The sequence below is a fragment of the Rhinolophus sinicus genome, linkage group LG10 (assembly GCF_036562045.2).
Source record: "Rhinolophus sinicus isolate RSC01 linkage group LG10, ASM3656204v1, whole genome shotgun sequence".
NCBI classification, from domain to species: domain Eukaryota; kingdom Metazoa; phylum Chordata; class Mammalia; order Chiroptera; family Rhinolophidae; genus Rhinolophus; species Rhinolophus sinicus.
This window is the reverse complement of record NC_133759.1, coordinates 7,882,905-7,894,969: the sequence shown is the minus strand read 5'-3', so window position 1 is coordinate 7,894,969 and position 12,065 is coordinate 7,882,905. Positions and strand designations below refer to the sequence as shown.

The 12,065-nt window shown below is 46.6% G+C and overlaps 1 protein-coding gene across 1 annotated transcript in view; it reads right to left on the bottom strand.

Annotated features, from left to right (window-relative positions):
* Positions 1 to 8,470, bottom strand: part of SCAP (SREBF chaperone) — a 52,553-nt gene extending 44,083 nt beyond the window's left edge. The window contains exon 1 of the mRNA XM_074312454.1: positions 8,316 to 8,470. The gene's annotated coding sequence lies outside the window, so the exon portion shown is untranslated. The remainder of the gene's footprint in view (positions 1 to 8,315) is intronic.
* Positions 8,471 to 12,065: the final 3,595 nt, after the last annotated feature.

Below are 12,065 nucleotides of genomic sequence, written 5' to 3'. Positions count from 1 at the left end.
ACCTTGCCTGGGGCCGAGTGGAAAGTCACTGCAGGTCCGTTCACTGTGCTAAACTAGTCCACTGGGACAAACAATTCATCTTGGGAGGAAAGAAGATCTTTCTGAATGTTGTTTTACAGAATGGACTAATGATAAGGACAGGAAATTCTGCTTCTCTAAGCATCAAAATTAGCCAAATAAGCTGGAAGACTTTTCAGCAGACCAAGTTAACAGTACTGAAAAAAGAAAGGAATTTCAGTGAATGAATGAAAGCTGACTTCATAGAATCTGAAGCCTGAGGACACACAAGAGAATGATCAGAATAATCATTGGGATGGCACAGCAACGCCCAGACAGAAGGAAGAGCAATTTACGTTCGCTGGTGGTGGTGGCCATCACAAATAACCACGCTGAGAGGCAGCCTTCTTTCTCAATGAACGTCAAGTACGTCAAAGGTTTCTTCCACAATGTCAATAACCTACACTCTTATTCCCTCCTGACCTGGTCAGGAATGACTAACAAAGGGATTGAACTGACCACCGCTATGATGTGTGCAAAGAATCTGTTTTACAGCTAGAAACAACCCAGGAGCCCAACAGGGCAATCCCTGTCATTTCACAAGACAAGACCTCTGGCCCCGGGGAAGGGTGCCCTTAGCCTCAGTCCCAGCAGGTGCAGACACCAGCCTCCTGCTCCCAGGCACACATGGGCACATCCAGGTGTGTCCACACAGGATGAAGGCCCCTGGCCTGGTTTCCTGCCAGAAGTGTGATCTGCTGGGGAGCACTAGGGTTCCTGATGCTTTACCAAAAGTGGAGATGTGATGAGTCTCTATTTTATTACCATCTCAAAAGCTTTTAACAGAAATGCCGTGGAAAGATGGTTCCATTCCAAACACAAAATGTGCAAAAGGGCTGTTTGCGAGGGAAAGAGTGGCAAAGAAGAGAGCCAAGAGATGGAGTTCATCTGGGCCCTTCTCCTTGGGACAATCTTTTCAACAAATGGTGCTGGGAAAACTACACAGCCACATGCAAAGAATTAGACTGGACCCTTCCCTTAAGTCATATACAGAAATTAACTCAAAATAGATCAAAGACCTGAATGAAGAGCTAAAACTGTAAAACTCTTAAAAAGAAAACATAGGGGAAAAGCTTCATGATATTGGATTTGGCAAGGATTTCTTGGATATGACAACAAAAGCACAGGCAACAACAACAAAAAATACACAAACTGGACTTCATAAAAATTAGTAATTTTTGTACATCAAAGGGAACTACCAACAGAGTGAAAAGACAATCCACAGAATGGGAGAAAATATTTGCAAGCCATATATTTAATAAGGTATTAATAGCCAAAATATATTAAAAACTCCTAGAACTTGGCAACAAAAACACAACCTGATTCAAAAATGGGCAAAGGACTTGAAAAGACATTTCTCTAAAGAAGATACACAAATGGCCACTAAGCACATGAAAAGATGCTCAACATCACTAATCATCAAGGAAATACAAATCAGAACTACAGTGAGATACCACCTCACACCCACTTAGGATGGCTTTATTAAAAAAATTTTTTTAAAAAGGCAAAATGGAAAATAACATGTGTTGGTAAGGATGTGGAGAAATTAGAACCCTTGTGCATTGCTTGTGAAATGTACAATGGTACAGCCGCTGTGGAAAAGAGTATGGCAGGTCCTCAAAAAATTAAATATAGAATTACCATAAGATACAGCAATTCTACATCAGTATATACCCAAAAGAATTGAAAAGAGGGACTTGAACAAATACTTGTACACCCATGTTCACAGCAGCATTATTCACAATGGCCAAAAGGTGGAAACAACCCAAATGTCCATCAACAGATGAATGGATAAACAAAATATGGTATATACATACCACGGAACATTATTCAACCTTAAAAAGGAAATTCTGACACACGCAACATGGCTGAACCACGAGGATGTCATGATACATGAAATAAGCCCGTCACAGAAAGACAAATGCTGCAGGATTCCCCTCGCATGATATACTCGGAGTAGTCAAACTCATAGAGATACGAAGTAGAATGGTGGTTGCCAGGGGCTGGGGGAAGAGAGAATGGGGAGTTGTTTAATGGGTACAGAGTTTCAGTTTTGCAAGATGAAAAGAGCTATGAAAATGGCTGGTGGTGATGGTTGGACGTTAGGAAATGTACTGAATGCCACTGAACCATACACTTAAAAATGGTTAAGATGGTAAATTTTGTTATGTGCATTTACCACAGTAAAAAAAATTAGGGGCGGCCGGTTAGCTCAGTTGGTTAGCGCGCAGTCCTCTTAACAACAAGGTTGCCGGTTTAATCCCCACATGGGCCACTGTGAGCTGCGCCCTCCACAACCAGATTGAAACAACTTGGAGCTGATGGATCCTGGAAAAACACACTTAAATAAATAAAAGTTAAAAAGAATTAAACAACAAAAAAGAATAAGTACACATGAGAGGGTGGGGCTCGGAGAGATGCAACTGTATAAAAAATAAAAGGAAATAAGGATAGGGACAGACAAAGATTTGACTCTAAGAATATAATCACAGTAATGTTTAAAACAGGGACGAAATGTGTTATGTTTTATGGTAAAATGTAAGACAAAGGGTAAAATACCTAGCCGTTAAAAACAATGTTATAAGCCAGAGGTGAGGTTAAGAGAGAAATCACAAGTCAGAAGACTGAATACAAATCAGACTCTGAACTCCCCAGTGGCCAAGGCAAAGAGGGAAACATTATCCATACAGTTCACAGTGTACCTTAGACAAAATCAAAACAGTGGCTCAGAAGAGGCACAGTCATTCCAAGCATTGACCCTGAAGCAAATTTCTAATTGGCTTCACAGATTTTCTTGGGGACTTTTTTTTTCTTTTTTTTTTTTATTGGGGAAGGGGAACAGGACTTTATTGGGGAACAGTGTGCACTTCCAGGCCTTTTTTCCAAGTCAAGCTGTTGTCCTTTCAATCTTAGTTGTGGAGGGTACCGTTCAGCTTCAAGTTGTTGTCCTTTCAGTCTTAGTTGTGGAGGGCGCAGCTCAGCTCCAGGTCCAGTTGCCGTTTTCTAGTTGCAGGGGGCACAGCCCACCATCCCTTGCGGGAGTCGAACCGGCAACCTTGTGGTTGAGAGGACGCACTCCAACCAACTGAGCCATCCAGGAGGCAGCTCAGCTCAAGGTGCTGTGTTCAACTTTAGTTGCAGGGGGCGCTGCCCATCATCCCTTGTGGGACTCGAGGAATTGAACTGGCAACCTTGTGGTTGAGAGCCCGTGCTTCAACCAACTGAGCCATCCGGGAGGCAGCTCAGCTCAAGGTGCCGTGTTCAATCTTAGTTGCAGGGGGCCGAGCCCACCATCCCTTGCGGGACTCGAGGAATTGAACTGGCAAGCTTGTGGGTGAGAGCCCACTGGCCCATGTGGGAATTGAACCGGCAGCCTTCAAAGTTAGGATCATGGAGCTCTAACTGCCTGAGCCACCGGGCCGGCCCCTCTTGGGGACTTTCTGTACAGCTCTCAATGCAAGTTGATGGGGCCATGCAAAGTGAGTTTAGTAAAAAGCAACTGGAAGAGGGGCCAGAATAATGCTGCTTCCTTATGATCCTGCTTTATCTAAAGACAAAACACCGCCTGGAATGGGTGCATTGAAGCACCTTCCAGCACAGTCCCATGGATATTCTTTCTCACAGTTGAGCTTGGGATGGCTCTTGGGAGGTAAAGAATTCAAGATTACCCTTCCTGGGCCGGCCCGGTGGCTCAGGTGATTAGAGCTCCATGCTCCTAACTCCGAAGGCTGCCGGTTCGATTCCCACATGGGCCAGTGGGCTCTCAACCACAAGGTTGCCAGTTCGATTCCTCGACTCCCGCAAGGGATGGTGGGCTGCACCCCCTGCAACTAGCAATGGCAACTGGACCTGGAGCTGAGCTGAGCCCTCCACAACTAACACTGAAAGGACAACAACTTGAAGCTGAACAGCACCCTCCACAACTAAGACTGAAAGGACAACAACTTGACTTGTAAAAAGTCCTGGAAGTACACACTGTTCCCCAATAAAGTCCTGTTCCCCTTCCCCAATTAAAAAAAAAAAAAAGACTACCCTTCCTGACAATACGATACGCAACACTCTCTGGTGCCTGCTAAAGGTTGGTCTTCATGTTTCCGTCAGTCACTGCCACTGTGACAGACAAATATGAGTGAGTGTCAAACCAGACTCTGGCCCGATAGAAGGACCCTAGTCACCCCCTGGAGAGGAGCAAAAACATGACCTGGCAGAGGGAAGAAGGGTTAGGTAGGTCAGCTTAGGGCAGATCACGAGAGGGGGGGCAACTGAAGATCTCTGAAGAGGAGAGGGACGCTGCCTGGGGACTTTCTGTGTCCCAGTGGTCTTCTAGGGGTGCAACCGAGCCCACAGCCAAGTACAGCAAGCTGGCTGGGCAAGGCTGTTCAAAGGAGAAACACAAACACAAAAAAAACATAAAAACAAATGAGATTTTATGTTTGAAAAAAAACAAAAATGTTGTAGAACCATTTTTTACATGAAAAGATGTTCACACAATGACATAGAAAACAGATACGAAACAGTATGATCCCATTATAGAGACGGAAAGAGAGAGCAAGAGAATAAGCAAGAAAGAAGCCTGAGAAGAAGCCTGCTAATGGCCACACTGGGATTAGACAATTTTAACTGTGTGTGTGCGTGCGCGCTTGCCTATTCATTTTTCTTCAATGTGAATGACTTGTATTAAAAGAAACTCTGATCCCTCCAGAAACGCAGAAATGCAGGACTGCAAGAAAAAAAGTAGAAATAACACTATAATTGAAAATGCAATCTTAATTATAACATCACCTAAAAATAAGAAAACTAGCTAAAAACAAGAGCCAGTTATGTACTTGGTGAAATGCTACTGTAAGACTGACTGACGCTGGCGGGGGTTCACTGTGAAGCACAGCGCTCTGACTTGGGGTGCAGCTGTATGGAGCCGTGGCTCCCCAGGCCAGCAGCAGCATCTGGTCATCTGTCTGAAATTCAAATTCCTGGGCCTACCTCTGACACAGAATCAGCGACTCCACAGGTGGGGTTAAAACAAGCCTGCCAGATGCATTTTGATTCATGCCAGGGTTTGAGAATCACTGGGATAATGATACCTCACTTAGATAAAAACAGCTTTTCTAGTTAGGAAAATGTATTTCTTGCTCAAAACCCATGTTGTTATTTGAATCTGAACTCTGAACAAATACTAATCTATTCAATTCTGAAATGACAAGCTGGAAGATGATAGAGATATTTTTCAAATTAGGTAGAATTCTGGAACTGTTCATTTTGAGATAAGGTACCAACTGCTGCAGTGGAATGAAATGAAGACAAATCTAGTTTGTAAAAAGTGATAAGGAGTCGATGTATTTGGAATTTCAACAGATGATTTTAAAATACTCTGGTGTTGGGGGACAGCACAGATACAACTATTACAACTGTCATATTTGCATGAACTGATTATTTCAGTCTCTCTGGCTTCTAACTAAAATGAACATGCTTACAACAGAAGTCCAACAAAATTTTAACTTCCAAAGAGCTGTATCAGTCACTGAGCTTAACACTTAAGATTGGTGCTACATTGGAGACATAAAGGCCATTGAGACACCAGATCCTCTTTCACACTCATGACTGCAATTTCAAAATAATTTATAATTGGTTATTAATATGAAATACCACTCTCTCTGAATTATGTGGAATTACATTGAACTTCACTAGACTTCCAAGTCAGGAACAAACGGTTAGCACAGTGCCTTACATATTTTATGCAATCAGAAAATGTTAAATATCAAATTAACCAAAGGTTTTTGATTATAAACCCCCAACAAAAATTTGAGTATACAACCCCAATATGTGTATATTTATATATAAATTATACATGTACTACTGTAACACTGTATAGTGCACACTGTAAAATACATAATAAAAATTAAGTAGGGCTGATAGAAACAAGATCGGTTTTAATTTTATCTTCCTGAGACCCATGCACACTCTTGAAAACACACACACACATGCTTTGGACTCCACTGTGAAGCTTATGTGTGGCCCAGAGACGCTGGTAACATTCTCAGGAGCGCCCTGAAGCACCCAAGTGGAAGCTGGCAAATGCAGTGGCCAAATTGCTGTCTGCTTCCGGCTCAGTTTCACCATCTGACTCACGTCTGTGAGGTGGGCTTCCTCCCTGCACCCTATCACCTTCTTCTGCTACCGCTCACCTGCCAGTGGGCACTGGAGGAGACGAGGAAGCCAGCAAGTGCAAGACCAGCATAAGAGCACGGACTCGTCTGACCAACGTAGGTTTGCACCTGGGCTCTGCCTCTAATTCGCTAGGTGACCCTGGGCCAGTCAGATAACATCTCTAAAACTACCAGTAAAAGGGGTGATAACAATATCATCTTACCTGGTTATGATGATGATATGGTTATTAAGTGAGATAAGCTATTATTAGAGCACCTGGCACAGTACCTAGACAGCACAAGTGTTCAATAAATATTTTACCTAGTATTATTATTTCAGGTGGCAAAGGGAGTCACTTGGATTTTGTTTCATTGGCCAACTCAGGAAGGAAGCAAGTCAGAGTGGGAGGAGCTCAAGTGGGGGAGTCCCGCAGATGTGCTTTGAAGGCCTGACCCACCGTTTACAGGCTGGGTGACTCTGGGAACCCAGCTACTCCCTGAGGGGCAGTCTTCTCATCTGTTCGATGGGAGTGATGACACAGACCACACATGAAGTACCTGTCAGAGCCAGTAAAACGGACACTGGTGGCAAGCAAATGGCCACCAATGGTCAGGGTAGGAGACCAGCACATAAACCTAAGTGTCATTCGAGGTCTTGGGCCACACGCACATGCGTGCCTCCCTAAGGTCTAAATGTTAGGAAATGCATGTGTACTGAACCCACAGGTAGGGTTTGTTTCCCAGCTGGACAGTTCATTTGCTGATCCATGACCTCTGGCAATTCACAACCTCTATGCATCCATTTTCTAGTCATAAACTGGAGTAGACATTTTACCCACCTCCCAACAGTAAGCTAGACGATGGGGGTGGGGGGTGGCAGCGATGCTAAATACATGGAGACCTCTGGAGAGGAGCTCTTGTTGCCACAACAGCAACAGAGTGCTCAAACACCATATTAGCTTATAATACATAAGATGTAATTCTTTCAATTTCAATCTATTCCTTCAAAGAATAAACATGGAGTTATGTTTATACATAGTTTGTGTTTTTTACATCGTGTGCCCAGCGGGGATGCTGCAAATGTGTAAAACACTTAAAACCTAAACTATATTTACACTTGAAAAGATACAGGTCGTCAATTAGGCATCACTCAGAAACACCTAAACCTATTCCGCGCTGACTGTACACCCCAGACCCTGACTCCTTCCTTATAAAAGCTTCAGTGTTTAGCACAATAGCCTGGGGTGATGGCACACCAATAAGGACACTGCATAAGTCAACTCCACGAAACGTTTGGTCACATGAAAGAAACACACCTAAAGTTAACATCATTAAAAACAACCTTATCTACTTCCTCTTTAGGAGAATTATCACAAAAATCTCCGGAAATCACGCAACCCTGATTGTCACCATAGAAGGTGGGGCAGTAAGTGGCCCAAACTAGGGGAAACTCCAGCCAGAGCCCCCCCAGAGACTCACCGCCCCCTTCGGCCAACAGCATTTCCACCTGTACAACTTTCTGCCACTCAAACTAATGCTGTCGTAACGTTACAATCCTGTTTGAGACACAGAGGTAATAAACCCACCCAGAAGTAAACAGAGGCAACGTTAGTGAGCAAAGTTTGAGTTTGGGCAAAACACAAAACGAGAAACCCAGCAAAACCCAGCAAAGAAGCTCTGTGGTGCCTTTCAACCAGATCTTCCAAGAGGCAGGAGTGGACAGCGTGCTCTCCCCCGCGCTCTGGGCAACCCAGACAGCCCCAAAGCAGGTTCCAGAACCCACGGCTTCCCGGGGCACAGCGGGCCAGGGGCGCAACAGCACGACCCCCTCTCCCGGCGGCGATCAGGCAGTGGTCACCTGAGGCCGGAGGGTGGGCAGGGGGCGCGCAGCTCGCCCGGGCGGGGCCCGGCGAAGGAGTGGGGGTGGCGACGCGGCGGCCCGGCCCCCTCTCCCGGCTGCGGTCTCCGGGCCCAGGCAGCACGGCTGCTGGACAGCGCCCACGCCCGCGCGCCCGTGCCCCTGGACGCCCCCATCCCGGAACTCCCGGGGCCGCGCGGCGGGAGGCCCGAGCCGGGGCCCGCGGGCAGGCGCCGTGAGGACACGCGCGGCGGTACCTGTGGCGGCAGCTGCTTCCAGCGGCGGCGGCAGCGGCGAGGGCGGGACGCGGCGTGCGCGCTCCCAGCCCGCAGTCCGGTGCGTGGTGCCCGCCCTCACTCTCCCGGCCGCCGGGCGCCGGCGCAGCTCTCCGCCCCTTCACCTCTCACCTCCTACCTTTCCCCTCCCTCCCCACCGCCCTCCGCACGTGTTCGCAGCGCCGCGCGCATGCGCAGTCGAGCCCGGGCCCCGGCTCCCGCTCGCCCCCTGGCGGACGCCAGCCACCCAACCGAGAGGAAGGGAGAGGTAGTGGGCCGGGCGTGGAGCTGGGGACCGCACCGGGGCTTTTGACAACCCATTCCAGAAAGTTATCAACAACATGCACAAGCTGCCCACGTTCCCCGTTTTATAACAGCAAAAAATTAAAAGCAGCCGACACACAACAAATGCAGATGGATCGAATAAATTATGTCCATAAAACGAGTCTCCCTACAGCCTTTTGAAAGGATGTTTTATGAATACTGAGGTTGAAAGATGGTTCAAAATGAGTTGCAGAATATACTCTCATTTTTGTTTTTTAACAAGGGTCTGGGGTGAAGATTACAGACGTTGGGTTTTTCGCATTTGCTGATGGACATTTAATCATTTTCTACATGGACTGTGTACTAGTTGTAATAGCAAGTTACCCTGCTTCCCCGAAAATAAGACCTAGCCGGACAATCAGCTCTAATGCGTCTTTTGGAGCAAAAATTAATATGAGACCCTTAAGACCTTATATAAGACCGGGTCTTATACAAATTTTTGCTCCAAAAGACGCATTAGAGTTGATTATCCGACTAGGTCTTATTTTCAGGGAAACAGCAGTCCTGAGCCCAGCGCTTTGCATATGTGCTCAGCTTTGACCTTCCTCCAAACCCTCAAGTAGGTCCTGTTTCTAGGTCTCACAAAAAGGGAACAGGAGGCTTGGCGGCGCAGGGGTTTGGGGGAGATGGGGGGTGGGGGGACACAGGTCCCAGCCGCCCAGCTCTGAGCCCATCCCAGGATGCCACCCTAAGCGACTGGGCCTCTTCGCGGGAACCTTGATCATACCACTCACACCTTCGCAGGCCGGGTCTGGTGTGCCAGAGGCCAGCCCCACCGCCACCCTGCTGCCCTGGGCACCCACCCCAGGGGCTACCTGGATAGCCGACCGTGTACAACTGTTCCTGCTCTCAAGGGTGGCAGTGCTGGGGTTGCATGAAGTCAAATACAACCGTTGACAACGCAGGAGGAGACCAGGAGCCCTCTGGCAGCTCCAGCTGCCTTGTCCCTCTTAGGCGTTTAGTCACAGCCTCCCTCAACCCTGTTCCCACTGGACTCTGGACCACCTCTCCAAGGCCACCAAAGTCTTGCCTCCCTCTCTGCCCACACATTGTTGTCACGGTTAAATCAAACAATGGGGACAACTGGCCTTGGCCCAAAGTGACCTTTAAGATTATGCCCTGTATTCAGGGTTGGCTTTATGATTTTTTTTCCTATAAAGGAAGAATTCTTTTTTAAATTAGGGAGAAGCAACAGTAGAGAGCGGGGGAGGGGGGGTCTTACCTACACCCCTTACCTGTCTCACATCACTCTTTCCAAGCTTGAAGAGGCTTGATATGCCGGCATCTAGCCCCTCAGAAACCTTGAGCAAAAGGCATTCACTTTTCTGCCACCAGTTCCTCCCTCTCACCACTGCCTTGTTCCTTTTGGCAAATATAAAGCCTACCCAGTTTTTTTCAGTTTCCTGAGTGAACCTGCATGACCAAGCCCCAAGACCTTCCTTTCACTGTCAAGTTCCTACAAAAACATGTTTGTAAATGTGCCTCGCAACAGAATCACCTGGGGAATATTTAGTTCAATCAGCCTTCCTGAGCCCTACCTTAGGCCTGGTGAACCGATCTTCTCTCCAGAGGGCTGGGAACCTGTCTTTCTCAGCCTCCACAGCAGGGACTTAGCCAGACTGTCTTTTGGGCACTGTTGTCACTCCCCCTTACTCACCAACCCCTGCCCAGCCAACCACTCCACCAAACCTGTTTGCAGGGAACTGACCCTCAGCAAGGTCTGAACACCTTCCTCCAAAAACAAGAGCCTCCAAAACTGACACTTAGCTAAGTGCCTCCGTGCCTTGCAGCATGGCCATGAGTAAGCGGAGAACCCACCAAGGCTGGGGGGCGGGGGGAGCTGCGGCTCATGGGCTCCCGGTGAATCTGCTACAGAATGCCCCCCATGAGTAGGATGAAGTGGCCATGATTTTAGGGTTTCTCGCCCAACATTATATTATCAAAACACAGGAAAAAGGTGAAAGAACCATACAGTTAACAACTATAAGGTCTAGATTCTACAACTGTTAATGTTTTACTTAGTATATCATTATCTATCTTTAGAAAAAACTATCCCTTTAACCACTTATCAATACTTATTTGTTATGCATTCCCAGGTAAGTTGCAGATACCTGATCTTAGTTTTTAAATATAATTCAGGTGGAAAAGCTCCATTTAGCCCTAACCAGTGTTAAACCAAAAGCATTCACTGAAAGTTTTTCTGAAAGGGTTTATTGAGCCAAATGCTCACCAGAAAACGACCAAGTCCTGGGGCATGACGTCTGAACTACCAGCAGCAGCAGCAGCACATGAGGAAGGCAGCATGTCTGCAGTCGTGGGATTGGTGGGCTCTTATGCAAACAGCTTGGGAAAGAAGAATGCAAGTTGTTTTGAAAGAATTTACACTGGCTACAGGTAAAGCGAGAGCACTGAGGCGGGGCTACTTCTGGGATGGGTACAGAGTCCTAAGGAAGAAGTGTTTGCTTAGGATTGGTTGTGGGCAACCTGGAAACAGATTGGCAAGTTCACAGGTAAGCAAGAAGCAGAGGCGCCTGACGATTCTCTTTATATAATTGCGGATATAGCCACCTGCAAGTTAACTCAGTTTCAACATACGTTCAGGAATGTAAGCAAACTTTTGTTGGTTTTGCCCTCCAGTTGTTAACTGATAAACCTCTCGTCCCTTCCTTCTACCCTCCAGCCTGTTGTAATTTAATTTATAGCGTCTCAGAATTTTCTCCTTGTCATTAGCAAAGCTCAACCTTACTTTAGGTTGCTTCCTGTGGGAATAATAAATTCAAAATTTTAGAAAACGAAATGGCACTTAGAAGTCAAGCAGTGATAATTCCTATCGTCAAGATTCCACACTGGCCAATCCTCATGAAAATCTTGAAAATAGGGGCTGGGTCTATTTCGCAAATGAAGAAACCTTCCTCGAGAGGGGAAGAGATTTACCCAAGGTCACGCTAATAACTGAGTAGCCATCATCTGGGATGCAGGACTCTGGGATCCAGCCCACTACCCCTCATGGATGCAGAGAAGGGTATTTCATAATGACAAGGCCCGTCTTTGCAATTGCTTGCACTAATGATCACGCTCACCGTGAATTACGCATTAGTGGTAAAGTTGGCAACGTGATGAAGTTGAAAGGGCTGCTACCAGGCCAGACCCCTCGGATTTGAGTCCAGGTTCTGACGTGCAGCAGCAGCTCCTGCTCTGTGACCAGGAAAATGAACTGAATTTAACCTCAGGGAACTTTGACTGAGGAGTCAGGTTCCAAGATGCAACCAAGGACACCGACCTCTGTGGTTTTTGAAAAAAAAAAGAAATCCGTGTGAACATATGTACAAAGCCTGGATTCCAGTAAACAGCAGCCATTCTAATAACCATGCTACAGTCACTAAAAATATTTAAAATCTCCACGCTGTG